At 53.9% G+C, this 11,037-nt stretch overlaps 1 protein-coding gene across 3 annotated transcripts in view; it reads left to right on the top strand.

Annotated features, from left to right (window-relative positions):
• Window positions 1-653: 653 nt before the first annotated feature.
• Window positions 654-11,037, top strand: part of MRAS (muscle RAS oncogene homolog) — a 60,550-nt gene continuing 50,166 nt past the window's right edge. The window contains exon 1 of one of the 3 annotated variants that reach the window (XM_060099629.1): window positions 654-753. The gene's annotated coding sequence lies outside the window, so the exon portion shown is untranslated. The other 2 variants (XM_060099627.1, XM_060099628.1) reach the window with 2 other exon arrangements.

The raw sequence follows: 11,037 nt of genomic DNA, 5'->3' as shown, positions 1-11,037 counted from the left end.
GAGTGACGTATTTCTACATGCTGCAACGTGGATAAACCTTGAAAACATCCTGCGAAGTGAAGGAAGCTGGGTCACAAAAGACCACATGTATGATTCCACTTTCATGAAATGTCCTGAGTAGGCAAATCCATAGAGACAGAAAGTGGATTAGTGGTTTCCAGGGGCTGGGGGAGGAGCAGGGAATGGGGAGTGACTGCAAATGGGTTCGGCGGTTTTTGTTTGTTTGTTTGTTTGAAGAGGGGGCGTGTTATGAAAATGATCTGGAATTAGGTAATAGTGGTGGCTGCCACTGTGTGACTATGCTAAAAACCACTGAATTGTCCACTTTAAAAGCTGGGATTTTATGGTATGTGAATTATATCTCAATTTGTAAAATAAGGAAAAAATGACGCCGATGGAGAGGAGTTAGAGGAACTGAAACAATAAAATGGATCGCGAGTGTCGCCCGTCCGCGTCCGTCGCCTCCATCTGAACGAACTTTAGGCCCAGGAACCGGGCACCGAGAGGGCCTGGGAGAAGCAACGCTGGGGACTGGATCTAGGAAGAAATACGGCCCGGGATTCGAAGGGAACGCGGTTAAGGTGGCGGGCTGGGATCGCCTAGGACGGGGGAGGCGTCTGCAGGCTCAGAAGTTGGCCGGGCGGGAGCGGAGATTTAAAGGCTGGAGCGCAGAGGCTCTTAAAGAGGCCCGGGCGAATTCCCATTCGGCGTCCACTTTAAAGCCAGCTCCGCCGCGCAGAGGGTCGGACCTGGGTAAGTGCGCGAGGCCGCGGTGGGGGGGGGGCGCGGTGGTGCGGCGGCGGCGGGGTTCCGTGGCCCGGTCCGCTCGCCCTGCCGTGTCCGGGGCGCTCGGTGCGGATGGCCTGAGCATCGGGCCGCGCGTCCTGAGAATCTGGGGCCCGCTGGGTGTCAGGGTCGCGGCGCCGGGCCCGGCCCCCCCTGCGCCCACGGCGGCGGCGCTCTATTTTTAGCAGCCGCTGTTGCATTATAAGGAATGCGCGGCGCGCCGGGCGACCAGGGCGCGCGCGGGCTGCGCGGTCGCTTTAAGGAGGCGCCGGGGCGGGGACAGGCCAGAGCGGCCGTCAGGCCGCGGGCCGGGAGCCGTCAGTCCGGCTGCCGCGGGGCCCGGCGGGCGCGGCGCTGCTTTCTCGCTGGCGCGGTCATGGAGGAGGCGGCCTGAGGCCGGAGCCGAGCCGGGCTGGAGCGCGCGGTGAGCGGTCGGGGCTGGCTGGGAAGGGAGGGCACCCGGCCGGGCGCTTTGTTCCGGGCGGGAGGTGTGGCCGCCCCGGGCCCGGCCGCGCTCGCCACAGGCGGACTGCGCTCAGGGGCTGGCGGAGAGTGGCCTTTGCCCCCACGGCAGGCTCCAGCGTGACGGTGTGCGATCGAGAAGTCGGAGACGATCGAGACCCCAGTGAGAAGGGCCTGCCCACCGCGCAGAAAGCCCCTATCATGGTAACCGCCCTTGGGTTCCTTGTCTGCCCTGGCGAGAACGCGCGGGGAGGTGGGCGGCGGGACTCGGGTGGATGGAGGCGGAGGTGGGGGGAAATCTTTCCCCTTTTAAAATGGCGTTAACGAGGGCAGGGATCGGCCGAGGGAGTTGTCAGATTCATCTGAAAGATAAAAAGCAGCTGCTGCATAAACCTTTGCTGCGCCGGGGGCTTGGGGCTCTGGTCACAACCAGGGCCCTGCTCATTCATTGACGGGACCTGCAGGGCGCCCACCGAGTGTAGGGCACAGTGCCAGTTACCGCGCCGCGAGGAAGGCAGAGGTGCAAACTGAGCGACAGCCCGGCGTGGTCGGTACTGGGGTCAGGGAAGCGCGGGGGCTGTGGGAGCAGACAGCGTGGAAGGGCAGGGAAGGCCTCCTAGGGGAGGTGACGCCTGGCGGGAGCGTGGGCACTGGACACCAATTAGACTTTGTGGCTGGAACTGAGGTCTGTGCTGGCCAGGGCCAGAGCCGAGGCTGGAGAGGTGGAGAAGGGCCACTTCATCCCGGCCCTGATCCCCAAGCTCTGGGATTGCCCCTCCTCCTCCCACCAGCGCCTACTCCGAGCAACCCTCCTTGGGCTTGAATGGTTCTTGCCCCTCCAGAACTCACACTCTATCCTGGACCTGACCAGAGAGGGTGACTGACAAGGCTCAAAATTGTGGCCTCAAAAGAGTGACCTCCCCGGCAGCAGGAATGATAAGGGAATCTGACTTAAAAGCCCTGAAGCTCCACTGTAATAATAGCTGCCAGCAGGGCTGACACAGACCAGGCACTTGACGTGGATATGCTTGCTCATCACTTGACAAGACTCCTGCAGAAGGGTTTTATTATTCCCCCCATATGCAGATGGGGAACAGGGGCTAGAAAGAGTAACTTACGCAAGATCATATCTAGGGTCCATGATGTAGACCCCGCAGCTCCTCAGGCCCCTCTTGTGAGGGTCTGGCTGACCTGGCCTGAAGGCTCCAGGTGCAGCTTGTGTTAGGCTTTGGCTCTATTGCCTTTCATTGGTTGGGTGAAGTGTGGCGTGGTGAGCTGCTGGTATTAATAACTGACACGTGTCAGGGGCTTTGCAGTGAACAAAGCACTTTCACCAAGACAGTTCTTAGAGTTTCTCCTACTTTTCTTCCCAGGAAAGAAACTTGAGCTGGCTAACATTTTTGTAAGTCTCCTAATTTCCTGTAAATCGCATGTCCCTGCTGACTGGGGCTGAAAATGTTCCATGAAAACATTCATGGTTTTGACCCCCCAGTCTGTTCTCACTCCCAGCAGCCAATTAGCTTTTCTGTCTGTGGTTTAAGGTGTAGTTTGTCCTTTCTCTGCTAGGTCAGGAAGGTTGGAGCTTTAATGCTCTGAGGTTTTCGAGGCGCAGAGTCTGCCAGCCTCTTTGGGGGTGCGGGAGGAGGTTGTGTAAGCCGGCTGCTCTAATAGAAACTGCCCCCCGCCTCAACATTTTCTTATGGGGGCGCAGTGTGGCCCTCTGCTGAACGCTGGTGGGGCAGTGACAGTCTTCCAGGGCTACCAGCTCTGTTTGTATTTGCCACTACTTATGTTTTCACCTACCTAAGACATCTTTGTGACAGGTATAACTTTTATTAGCTCTAACCACAGGTGTTTCACACTTTCAGTTGATCTGAGCTGCTTATAGAGAGGCAAGTCCATTATCCCTGGGGTTGGTTCCTGAGCTTGAGTGATCACCTGGAACCAGGGAGGACTTCTGGGCTCTGATGGACTGAACTGGCTCCTGGGGTGCCTGGTCCTAACATCAGCCTGATTCACACGTTGACCAGCCTGCTGCGTCACGTGACTTCTCGGGGAAATGTGACCTCCCGTTTATATTTCACATCTGGTGTCATCATCGTGTACCAATGAAGTGCCCCCATATGGAGTGTGCCTCCCTGCAAGCGACTGAAAACATACCTGTTCATGAGCATCATGTAGTTTGCACAAACCATACACATGTGAACTAATTGGGAACACGTTCTTGTGCAAAGCTGGGAGTGCACAAGAGTGTGCACTCTTGCACTCAAGTGTCCAAAGAGTGTGCATTGAGTTCCAGAGGCTCTGTGCTTGCCTGGCCCGGGGAAGGTATCTGACTGGCTAGGAGGTAAAGCTACCTTTGTCTAGGGATGGGAGAAAGGAAGGAACTGGGTGAGCTCCCTGTGCCCTGGGCATCTGGCAGCTATGCATGGTCTAGAGGCTGAGCAGAGAGGTTGAGCTTTGAGAGGAATTTTGTTGGTGGTCTCTGAGGCCTTGCCACCCCTCACAGTCTCGGGTGATGCCACTGGGCCCTGTGGTACTGGATCAGTGCGGGTGCTTTTGGCTGCAAATAATGTAACCCAAGTAATAGTGGATTAAGGAGAGCTTAGATCTCCCAAAGATGTTCTCAGCTTTTGTGAAGTCTCTGGACACAGGGATGGGATATTAGTGCCGCTTCCGGCAAGTTCTTGCATGGGACAGGCAACCAAGAGGGCTGAGTGTTCAGAGCCATGATTTTTACCTTCTTGGGCCACTGCCTCTTTAACATGCCAGTGAGAAGCCCAAAGAAAAGTTCCCTGCATGTATGAAGTTGGGCATTCAGTTTGGGAGATTTGTGGATCTCTGAAAATGAGCCCTGGATCCCAGGGTAGATCCCCTGCTTCACTGTATTCACTGAGGACCTACCCAGGGGCTCTGCCCTCCCAGCCAGGCCAGCAGCCTGTCGCGGTAGAGCCGGTGTCAAGAGTGGAAGTAGAGCGGGACGGGTGTCAGTTCTCAGCTTGCGGGTGGAAATCCATGCAATCAGCGAGCGGGTCTGTCTTGTGGGACTCTGAGAGGGCGGTGCTTCCACCTCCTGCTTCAGACAGCAGAGGGCGCCGTCGAGGCCGAGGTGACAGCCATACTGCACTCCTTGGTGTCTGCCATAAATCCCTTGGTGTCCGTCTCCAGTCTTCTAGGTAGCATTCCTGCTGCACATAATGAGGCTGGTCCCGCCTGTTCTGAGACTCCCCCGGCCTTCCACTGAGCCCCACCACTGAGCCAAGGGCGGGTAGCCCATTGGCATGATCCATGGCAGCTTTCTGCAGCCATCCCCCTTGTAGGGGTCATGAAGTAGCAGTGTGTATTTAGCTTTTTAATGTCCGTATCACTGTCCTTTAGTATTTTTTAAATTAATTAATTATATTTATTTATTTTCGGCTGCGTTGGGTCTTCATTGCTGCGCGCGGGCTTTCTCTAGTTGTGGCGAGCGGGGGCTACTCTTCGTTGCGGTGCGCGGGCTTCTCACTGCGGTGGCTTCTCTTGTTGCGGAGCATGGGCTCTAGGCGTGTGGGCTTCAGTAGTTGTGGCTCATGGGCTCTAGAGCGCAGGCTCAGTAGTTGTGGCGCACGGGCTTAGTTGCTCCGCGGCATGTGGGATCTTCCCGGACCAGAGCTCGAACCCATGTCCCCTGCATTGGCAGGTGGATTCTTAACCACTGCGCCACCAGGGAAGCCCTCCTTTAGTATTTTTGATAGCTTTACTCGGTGGAGCCTGTTGATGGCCAGATGGCCAAATGACAGTATGGGTCATCATTGGTTATGAAATGACATTCTGGGTCTCAGAGAGGCATATTTTCATCTACAGAGCCTGGCATCTGGCCACCTAAATGGATAAAACATCGTGATTTGGATCTGGGTTGTGTTGCTAATGAGATTTTGGACAGTACCAGGAAGGGATTTGGCTGTGCAGTGTGTGGTGGTAGACGGAGGGAGGGGGTATGGAGAGTTCTGCGCTGTGATTCAGGTCCTCTGTGACCGTTGATAGGGCCTTGGGAGCGTCCTGCGCTGCAGGGGCCCAGGCTCCGTCTGTGACTTCTCTGCCCCGCCCTCAGGGTTGTCATGGGGATTAGATGAAACACACAGATGAAGACATGCTTAGGAGACCAGAAAGGGCTGTAAGAATTAAGAGCATTATCAGTATTCAAGCAGCCTTCAGATAACAGAATCATAGACCCAGAAGGGGCCCCTGGAGCATATTTCGTCTCAATTCAGACCCAGGAGAGCACATTTCTCATAGTGACGAGGTAGATGGTTTTAGGTGGGACACATTTTAATAGTTATATATATATATGTGTGTCTATATACACACTTATTTATGTGTAGTGTAAAATACAGGTATGACATCAAACCCTTTTTTTTTTTTTACTGGCTAAGTAAGATTAAGGCTAAGTAAGAATTTTAAGTTAAAAAGTATGGTGATTTTAAGGTAAAGATTAAACCAGTCATAGTTCAGTCGTAGACAAATACAGCCCAAATGGGAAAGTGACCCCCTGAGTGGAGGCTGGGAAACTTTCAACAGGGGGTCCCTCTGGTGCAGCCTGTGAGGGACGGGTCTTAGCTGGACGCTTTCAGAGGCAGGGAGCTTGACGCCCCTTAAATCAGTTTACCCCATTTGGGGATTCACTTATCCTGGCAAAGTCCTTTTCTTTCTCCCTTTAACCTGTCCCGCTGGATCTGTGCCACGGTGAACCTTGGCAATCGTGCTTTTCTCCAGCACAAACAGCCTGCTTTCTCCAAGTGCTCCTCAGATGGCATGGCTTAAAGGCGGCCTCTCTGGAGGTCCACCCTCTCTCCCCGCCCTCCTTCCCATCTCTTCCTTCCCTTCCTGCAGTGAAGACTTGTGGCCTGGGCTGGGGTAGATGCTCCTCATTGGCCATCTCTAAGCCTCACAACAGTTTTGCTGTTAGCCTTTGACAGACGTGGAAACGGGGGCTCAGGGTGGTTAAGTAGGCATCCCCACGGCCATGGCCTGGGAGGCGCAGAGCCTGGAAGGAGTCTCACCAAGGTCTGTCTGGTCCTGGAGCACATGCTCCGTCTGTTACTCAGTGCTGCTCCCAGGACTGATGACTTTGGTCATTTGATGACACACCCCTTCTCTCCTGGTGCTCATGGGACATGGCCCACAGGGTTCTGTCCATACATAATCAGTGCTGCAGTGGAGCGAAGGCCTCGTGAGGAGAGGGCACAGAGCAGTATACGCACAGCGACGCTGTGAAGCAGCAGAAGCCATGGAGGTGCAGGCGTGGCTGGTTGGCAAGAAAGGCAGAGGGAGCCTAGATGGAAGTGGTTTTCCCCGACTCATTAATCTCACTGTCAACCAGGAACCCCTCCATCATTTGTGCACTTGGTATATTTTTTAATTTTCAAAAATATAAAAAGATGGGGCTTCCCTGGCGGCGCAGTGGTTGAGAGTCCGCCTGCCGATGCAGAGGACGCGGGTTCGTGTCCCGGTCCGGGAAGATCCCACATGCCGCGGAGCGGCTGGGCCTGTGAGCCATGGCCGCTGAGCCTGCGCATCCGGAGCCTGTGCTCCGCAACGGGAGAGGCCACAACAGTGAGAGGCCCACGTACCACACACACACACACACCAAAGGGAAAAAAAAAATATATATATATATATATAAGATGAAGGATAATATATAACAAGCACCATGTACCCGTTACCCCAAATGAGCAGATGCGACCGTTTTGTCTGCACCTGGTCCCTTTGGCAGGGCTTCAGCGCATCCCTGGTCAGGAGGCCTGGCTGGCTGGGCCTGCCCTCAGCCTCCGGCCGGCTTTTGGAGCCTCGCTCCCGAGTTTCCATGTCCTGGCTCTTTTACCTCCACGTCCCCAGCAAATTCACTGAAAATGCCACCTGGGTCTCCATCAAGGTTGTCGATAGATCCTTTTGCGGCCTGAACTCACCCCAGGGAGGAATGAGTATGCATCTTGGGATTTAACCTTTTTCAGAAAGTTCCTCTATCCGAATACATACTTGCCTTGAGCACTGTGGCTTCAGGCCAGGCTGTGGAGCATCATTTAGTCAGAGCTGCCCAAAGCGAACTGTAATTTAAATGGTAAATGTACATATTTGGAAAAGAGAGAAGAAAACCCCATGATTTTCTTTTTACCATTAGATGACACCGATTTGTTAAGCTGCTCATCGTCAACAATCTTGAGCCAAATACATTTCTGGTCTAAAGTGCAGGACTGCTTTACAGGAAGGAAGACCGGAGTGCCATGTAGTACCTTTGTCACCCCTAACGTGGCCTTGCCAGCTCTCCCTTTCCTCGGCTCTCACAGAAAGATGGTGACCCAGGTGTGTGGTCCCAGGTCCTCCCGTCTGCCAAGCTCTCCAGCGGCAGAGGGGGAAGCTCTCCTTGACGACAGGAGAAGGCTTCTCCCCCAACTGTTTGCAGCCTCCTGCTTCCCGTCCCACCCCCGCCTGACTCCACTCCCGAGCTGGAGCCTGACATGGCCCATTTGCAGGTAGCTTGGGCTTGACTTAGGACAGTTAGCAAAGCACCACTTTTAAAGCTGCGCAGAAAAGATGAAAAACCTTCTGGAAAAGCCTTGCATACCCAGGCAGATTCCATTTTCAAGGAGTCAAGGAGTTCAAACTGGGGGCAGACATTTGAACAAGTTTTGTAATAGAACACGGAGACCTGAGGCGGTCCCCGAGTTTTCTTTACTAAGTGGTGAGAATGAGCTGAAATGTTTTCCGTTCCTGAGTTGCCAACAAAGGCTAACACTGCCTGCGTCCTTTCCCCTGACTCCATGGAGATGCTGCAAAAGCCAGCAAAGGCTGGGACCCCAAAGACCTCAGAAGGACCTGCTTTGTTGGGGTTTGTCTTGCAGTAGAAACGGTCAGAGACTGTACCAAGGAAGGCAATTAAGCATATTCTAAAGTCAGTTCCTATTTGTTTATGCAAAAATACACATACATGTTATGTTGACGGCCTACTTTTTAAAGAAGAGTTTTGGTTTAAAAAGAATCTGCTCTACATACTATGTGTTAGGCCGCCCCTAGTATCCTAACTACCCAGATTAAAAGTAAAAATATTTGTAGGCATGTGGTGCTGTGTGGAGATTGCTGAAGATGTGCTGGAGTTGGGGAGGCCCACTCTCCCCTTAGGGCTGACCATTTTGGGGGGGACTGGGGACAGATTCTTCCCTTCCCAAAGCATTATATATTCACTTCAAGAGCAAAATTCATTTTAACTCAGTTCCAGGTTTTTTTCTTCTTCTTCTTCTTTTTAGCCTCTAGAACTTTAACACACCTTGAAAATTCCCCCTTTTAGATGACCACCAAATTCACCCCTTTATATTTTAATTCCACTGGGAATGGAGGTCCCAAGGCAGAGGCGGAGGCAAATGCATCTTTCTTGGCGAGCACCATTCTCTCACAAGGGCTCAGCAGCCCAAAAATAGCATCCATCATGTTCTTCTTTCAATGCCTGCTTTATTGTAACTGGAGATGATGGAAAAGGGTGGAGCCACGGTCCCAAAGCCTTGGGGGCATATCTTAAATAATAACTTGTAGGAGATATGTCTTCTCAGTGGTCCCTCCGCACCCACATTCCTCAGGTTGAGATTCCCTGGGCGACAGAGTCAATAAGGCCTAGCAATCCCCATATGCTCCGCACACCCATTCTCTTCCCGCAAAGGAAGTCAGGCCCCGGTGCCCTGCTGGCGCTCCCTGGAGCTAAGGTCAGCTGGCATCAGAGCCTTCCGGGCCACCCCACTCAGTGACCCCTGGCCCTGCCTGCCCGCAGTGGCCCCAGTCCACTTATCTGGGGCTGGGTGGGTGTTTCCTGCATGTTTGAGATTTTAAGCAGGAAATCAAAATAAAGAAACAAAGCCTTTGTTTTACTTCTGGGCTCAAACTGGGGATGGCTGGAGGGATGGAAAAGGGGAGTGGGAGCAGGTCACTTAGCACTTCCATCAAATAACCATTCTAATAAAGCACTCAGCAGGGGCTGTTTTCTCCTTAGGGCTGGTGTGGATAGGAAAGCTGGGTGGAGGCTGGGAGAGCCTCTGTGTGGAAGGGAGGAAGGAGAGGGCCCCAGGCAGGGTCTGGCACCACCAGCGATTGGCAGCCAGAGGGGCCTCAGGGAACCTCAGTCCTGCCTCCCTTCCTCAGAAGACCTGCAGGAGAGTGGGAAGGGGCCCGGCTGCAGGCCAGAGGGCCCCCCTGCTGAGTCTCTGCCCCCCCCCCGCCTGTCCTCTATGTGACCTTGGGCAAGTCCGCATCTGCCGTGGGCCTCCTTAGCGGTGTCTGTAATAGGGACAGTGCTGCTGTGACACATGTCTCAGGCATCCCCCCCGCCTTTCTCCTCTAGCCCGGTCATGCGGGGCCGGGCCCTCATCCCACATACGTGGAAATGGAGAGGTGCTCGCCCCAACAGATCTTCATTCTTCCCCAAGGATTTTCTCCCTGTGCCGGTTTTCTGAGTGTATCATTTATTTTTCTTTGAAGATTACGCAGTCGTTGATGGAAACCGTCCCCAGCTGCAGTGTTTCTGGGGATTGCAGGGTGGGCACCATGCCAGCAGGCCATCTGAGCTCCGGGGTCAGCTGCCACACTTTGCGTGGGTACCATAGGTGTGGCTTCCTCGTTCCCTAAGCCCCGCGGAGCCACGGCTGTTGTACGTAACAGGCTGTCACCAAGGGCCTCTGAGAAAGGGGGCTGCCCGTAGCTTAGAACGGGGCAGAAATTAAAACTGAGCGTCAGACACCCGTCCCTTGCCTGCTCACGCCCTTGGAGACTTTCTCCCCGGCTCTCCATCTCCTCAAGCCTAGTTGACTGCCATTTTCCAGGGACCAATTTTCCTGGACACTTTCCCCCAGAACTTCTGAAAACTCCCAATTTCCATTACTTTTGACTATAGAGGAGTAAAGACATGGAGACAAGGCTGGGAGCCTACCCTTTTGCTCCTGAAAAGAGCCAATAAAGAGCTTGTCTGAGCAAGAGGCATGCACCCCAGACCTACACCGTGACCTTCTGCAGGAACCACAGCAGGAGCTGTGGGGTTGTTACTGTCACGGTTCCAAGCCAGGTCAGACTCTTGAGTCAGGCTTTCCCAATGACCAGAGCAAACTCAAGTGTTCATCTTTTTTCCTTTGTGTTAGGACAGTGTTCAGAGTAGCTGTGAGGCTTAGAGCTGATGTAGGTCAGGATATTTATTGAGCATCTTCTTGGTGTCAGGCATGCGCTGGGCTCCAGAGATACAGTGGAGAATAAAACGGAGGATGGGCCCTGCCCTCCTGGAGCTGACAGTCTGGTGGGGAAGACACATTGCATCATAAACAATTAGGCAACTGAGTGCAGCATGCAAAGTGCCGTCAAGACAGACAGCTGGGTGTCTTGGGAACTAGAGCAGTGACCTCACCTAGTCTGAGGTGCTGGTCAGGGAAGTGTAGCACGTGGTCAGGACGTGATACACAGGCATTCTAACGATCGGCCCTGGCCACGGCACTCGGCCTGATTCCACCTCCAGCTGGCTGCTGCTACCCATTTACCAAGGATTAGTTTTGCACGGAGAGGTTTATACGTCATTTGTCCGAGGTCACACAGCTAGTAAGTGGCACAGCCGGGATTCAACACCGGGTCCGTTGGAGTCATTTCCACGCTCCTGACATCTCTACCTCCAGCTTTACCCTGCTCGGGCTCGTCCCCCGCCGATGGGATGTCGCTCCACAGTTTCTCCTTTCCCTGCACCCCCGAAGCAAGCCAGCACGGACTGTGGGTGGGGATCATTCCTCAGAT

This window comes from Mesoplodon densirostris, chromosome 5 (assembly GCF_025265405.1).
Source record: "Mesoplodon densirostris isolate mMesDen1 chromosome 5, mMesDen1 primary haplotype, whole genome shotgun sequence".
Taxonomy (NCBI): Eukaryota; Metazoa; Chordata; class Mammalia; order Artiodactyla; family Ziphiidae; genus Mesoplodon; species Mesoplodon densirostris.
The sequence above is the reverse complement of the archived record's forward strand: the minus strand, read 5'-3'. Positions and strand labels throughout refer to the sequence as shown.